Here is a 6,000-nt window from a genome sequence, read left to right on the forward strand (position 1 = left end):
GAAATATACATCTTATTTTAATCAGATTGCTTTTTCGTTCAGTGCGAATTTCGTCATTCCAGATATTAAATTATAATGGTTCTTTTCAAGAGATATGATGTAAATCGCCTTTCCCCTTACATGGTACAAACATTATTTTTCTAAACCAGTAATTAAGTCATCAGAAACATCATTTGTCTGTCCCAGCTCTTTAAAAATTGTTAGAAAGTTGGAAAAAGAAAGACAGATAGTCGTTACTACTGAAAGCATGTGGGCCAAGATATTCTTGACACTTCAATACTAATTTTGATTGGATAAAAAAATATATCAAGATTTGTATTGAAAGTCTCGAGAATATCCTAGAACTGATAACAAACTACGAGGTCACCAAAATAGCTTACCTACTCCTCTTCGCATTGCAAATTAATGGAGGTGCTGAAACAAATTGTATTTTGCTTTCTTGATCGGGCGAAATAGACATCCCAAGCATTCTCCTCGCAAACAATGATCCAAATATACACATTCTGATCGATAATGAAACGGGCAAAGGTAGAAAATATCGCGGAAGGCATACACCAGTAGATGACGCTAGAAGAAAGATTTTCTGCATGAAAAAATAACAGACCCTTCTTTATACCACCTTGCCGTAGTGGTCTTTTGCTGCATGGTTGGAATGAAGATTTATAATGTGAATTGGTATCTGAAGCAGATGCAAAGTATATAATTATGCGAGCTTTTGGTCAGCAACCAAGAAGATATTTATTCTGTTCATATTATGACCCCTGATTTTGAATCTTCTGATGAAGACTAAGAATAAACTAATATCTAAACATGTCTCTGATTTACTGTGTTTTTATGTACAATTCCAGATCACTTGAAAAGTACCTCTATAATTTAATATATTCAATGACGAAATAGGTACTGAACGAAAAGGCTAACGCGAAACCACTTTTAGACTTGTAAGGTCAATGTTGAATCAAATGATTTCTGTCCACAAAAACACATATTGCCCCCGCCCCCTTCGGGCACCCACCCCCAAACAATGAGGAATCTTATAAACATATTTACAGATGTTTCACCAAGCTCTAAGAAAATCATCATTTAAATCGACGTGAGCTCATTTCCCACCAATTTTACCCGCCCCACACTCCCCGCCCGTCCCTCCACACAACCACCCACCCCACCTCGCCACAAATCAAAACAGTTGTCCAGGGGCATCATTAACATTTATTTATCGATGGGCAGTCCTAGAAATTTATGTTTTATTAATATATAACATGGTCATCATTTATGTCAACATAAACACATTTTCCGCCAATTGTAGACATTGGACCCCCCATATCTCGAAAACGGCCCGTCAAACGCATGATCACCACCCGGATTCGGAATCTACCCAAAAAATTGGTCTCATAAATTCACAGCTCGGGTGGCGACCACCCACCCCAACAGCCACCGAACGACATGACTTATGTCCGATTTCGTTAGCCCGCTTTGTTTAGAAACGTAGGACATTACCAGCCACTTATTTTATTTGTTGAATATGGTCTCGGCTGTTCATAATATGACTGACGCATGTATACAATGGTGAGACAAAAAATAAGAATTCCTCGAATGAGAAACGGTAGAAAGTCTTGTACAAGACGCCCGTCACTATTCTATATAAACACCTGCCTGCTTTTAGTATGTGATCCGTTCTGATGCCGTGTCCACGACAAAACTCGCACACCCTGACACTTGCACGAGTTTTGTCACTGCAATGCCGCACAATGCGTCGTGGCAAGACGTGCCATATCGGTGGTAACCGTGTTTGCGCCCAGTTTTCGCATACGTTACGTGAAACGGGCTGCATTGGTAAGCATTGAAACGCAATGGCTATTTGTTTACGCATAACAAAACTATACAGTTATATGGGACAACAATCACTGGTTTATTATACACAAGCACGACGTTTCGATAAGTATTCTCTTATCGTTATCAAGCATACTTATCGAAACGTCGTGCTTGTGTATAATAAACCAGTGATTGTTGTCCCATATAACTGTATAGTTTTGTTATGTTTCCAATTGCTAAATGCCACTAAAGGATTATATTATTGTTTACGCATAGGTTAAGTATTTTTCGCACATTGGTAATGCCCGTCTTTTATAGTGGATTCCTACGGCACGCATTGATCCACACCATCAACAGTGTTCGCGTTGAGTTCGCACAGTGTTCACGCAAATGGCACGAAAATTGATGCATGTCGAATATTTGAAATTTTCAAAATTCTCTCTACGATATGGCACGTATGCCCACACCCTTTCCTGAAGACATTAATCAATGACACGCCGTTGCGGGAACGAAAATCGTGGCTTAAAGGCTCAATACCACTCTTGTAACTGAATAATATGTCCCAATCTTTATTCTGGTCAACAAATTCTACTATTTTACAATATTCCAATTAATTGATGATACAAATTTCATCTTAACACACCTAATTTAAAAAATTGGAAAAATTCAACTAAATGATTTGAAAAGCCTGACGTAAAGCTTTTCAAATGTTACATGGATTTAAAAATATTTTTGAACCCTCTAGACAAGTAAAATAGGATTTAATGGATAATTTACACAACAGGTAGGACACTAACACATCCAGTACTTAGAATAAGGCTATTTTTTATTTTCTGGAGCTGTCAACCCAGCAAGAGTGTTATTGTCCCTTTAACCCCGATCAGTTGCTGAAAGGAGTATAATATCTACTGAACAAAAACAATAATGTCATATTTAAATAATTATTTCCTTTTTAATCAAATTGCTTAGAAAACATCAGAAGATATTTCATGACTGAAATATGAAACAATTATAATTATAAACTGAGACAAAAAAGGTTGATTATATTGTTAGGTTTTTTCCGTTATAATATAAGATTAAACAGTATTTCCAAACAGTTCATGAAAAAGCGATCCAATAAAAAACAAATGTGACCGTCCGCATCTAAATGAGTCGGAATGCGGGAGAATCAATAATGAGATAAAGACAAAATAAGTGAAAATATTGATTTTGAACGAAATTGAGATTTTCACAAAAATGAGTCTATAAATATACTATCTATCGACACAGAAGATCAAAATAGCAATAAAACATTTTAAAACGCCTGTATTTGAACGTTTTGTAAGAGCACCGTATTCCTAAATCTGTCCTATTTCTCAAAATTCTCAGCGAAATTAGTTATTTTTCTTCGCTCGCAGTGGGACGACTGGTCATTCCTCTTGCATAGCAATTGGCATCGTTGTAAAGCGGAGCATCTCTAGTTTATAGATTGGCCCGGACACCGCGTGCAAGACATTATCGATAAATATTTGGTTTTGGCAATGTTTTTGGGTACCTACATGCGATTCACTCTGATAAGTGGCAGAAAAAAAAATTAATTCTGATCGTATAGCTGAATTCCGTTTAACGTCGCTTCTTCATACGGCATGCAAAGTAAGGAATGCATTTGGGATATTATTGTTTAAAATTCTCTTATCACAATGGGTCGAAAAAAAATGAGAACGACCAACGAGCCGAAATGCGACGATTCTCGAGTCTGCCATTGAGTATCCTCCGAATAATGTTGATATTTACATCAAAGCCAAAATGCACGAAAGTGAACGTAAGCATTGACTATGAAATTGACATTTCTATAGGGACTGATATTTTGATAACGTCACGGTACCTGAAAATAATAGAGACTTTTGGCAAGCGTAAATTTCTGGCCCGTATCCGTATGGATTTTGCTTGTGACGTCATCAATGTGTGTGCATTTCTCATACGAGATACGTCACACGGATACGGCAGCACGTATCGAACAGCTTTCAAACGGAAAAGGTCCGTATTACATTGTCGTGTCCTTTTACCGTCTTTTTTACTACTTTTAGACGCGGAATTGTTGTATCGTAGCGTTTTTATGAATCTTTGTGTATTCTAGAACACGAAGGTGTAGATTTGACGCAATGTTAACCATGATGGTTGATCTACGTGCTAAATTTAGGGAACGGAACATTGCAATTCTGTAAATGATTTTATTCTGTGGTAAAGGGGTATAAACTTTCTGAAATGATACATCAGTGAACCAAAAATTGCAGTCGAGTCGAAGTCGAAGATTTTTAATAAGATTCGACATTATTTTTTTTTAATAGCTCAGCGACTGTCGGGCGACTTTATTTCCTCCGGGAAATTGTCGGCTCTAATAGGCACTTGACTAGTACTGATGGTGATCTTGGTACATATCTGCCATCATGCTGTAATAGAACTAAGGTTCAGATGATCCACGTACGCGACGCGAAAATTTGCCAAAACTCTAAAACTACATTGACGCAACGTATCACGTATACGATACGGATACGTGACACGGATGGGAAAATTCCGCTTGCCAAAAGTCTCTATTAATAGATCTATCGTACACGCAAAATCTTAATTTAATTCACGTGTTAAATGAACACGCGTACAGTACAGCTGTTGCGGCTTCTTTGATGATTATCCAATCAACAATCTTAATCTCCTGACCACTAGCTGGCACTAAGGTGCTAATTAATTGATGAGATTAAAAGTTAATCTCACTAAGTTATATTATACACAACAGACTACTAATGTATAGATTGTTCTTCAGTATAACACTATCATGTGAATATTATGCCGTATGTGTTGTGGATGTTTCGTTACGAAAGGAGCGCATTTATTACGATTTTCATCGTCAGCACCCTTGAAATCCTAAATAAAAAACATATTAAACGACAAAATATAGCAAATAAATTGCGGAAATAGTCGGATCAAATTTCTACTACGATTTTCGTCTTTAGCACCCCTGAAAACCCATGGAAATATATATTCAACGACAAAACAGCAGATAAATGGCCTTGTTGCTATGGGATTTTGTTTTGGAACTAGCAAATCTTTGACTTGCTTTTTCTCAAAACTTACTTTTGTGAGTTGGGTAGCTTCTAATGAACACAGCTCAGTCAATTGTTGCCCAATTCATACAAACTATACATCAAATTGACGGTAATGAGTTGGAGAATGTGAAAATAACAATAACTCAATTTTCAAAATTTCCTCATTGTGACTCGGTATGCTGTGAGGGATCACAAATGTCTAGAAAGCCAATAAGATATTTTATAAAAAATGAAATAGGCGATAACTGAAACTGAATTAAACTTTACCCATTTATCAAATATGATTTTTTTTGCTAAACGGACAATTTGCATTACGTTGACTTTAGTGACCGTTACGGTTTAACACATAAACACGCTTTACTTCTTCTTGGGAAATTACGAGTTAAGGAAATGAAATGAAATGGGGTTTAACGTCCTACTGTTCTGCTCCTATGCTGGGCTAATGAAGACGGGTATACGCCATACAGTGTGCTATGAGGGAAATTTTGCCCGGTCAGCGGTACTATCGCCTACTCTTATATCGAATTCCAGCTGCCAAGGGATCTTTTACGTGCATTCCAATCTATACACGGGACCTCGGTTTTTCATATCATCTGAAGGACTAGACAGCTGTCCTTGTCAGGCCCTCCGTCCTGCATCCCTGACAAGGGGGAACCACGCCGGAAAATACGAGTTAAGGGATTAACTAGCAATAGGAATAGTATGTTTGATGGCTATACACTCGGTTGTTTTCTATACGGTCAGTTTTTCCACGTGGTATTGGAAAACAATCGTCAAGCAATGATGATGTGTGATAAACTGCATTTAAATATATAGTGTTACAGCAGATAATAAGAATAATATGAGCTACTAGTGGTGAAGCCTGAAGTTTATCACGTATAGTCTCTTCCATTGTTGTTTTCGATTTCTTGAAACTAATTGAAATTTAATTTCAACAATTTTCTTACCAAGAGTGTAAAAAGATTCCTAATGTCTGTTGTTTACATAACCTGTCGGGGATGTAACTTTTAAACAGTTGTTGGGTTGCCTAACGTGCGTGTTTCTAACTTAAATTTCGTGTTCCAACTTTCTGTTTGTTTCGTAAAAAAAGGAGTCTTGATTATCCCGGCAT

The sequence above is a fragment of the Patella vulgata genome, chromosome 1 (assembly GCF_932274485.2).
Source record: "Patella vulgata chromosome 1, xgPatVulg1.2, whole genome shotgun sequence".
Lineage (NCBI taxonomy): Eukaryota > Metazoa > Mollusca > Gastropoda > Patellidae > Patella > Patella vulgata.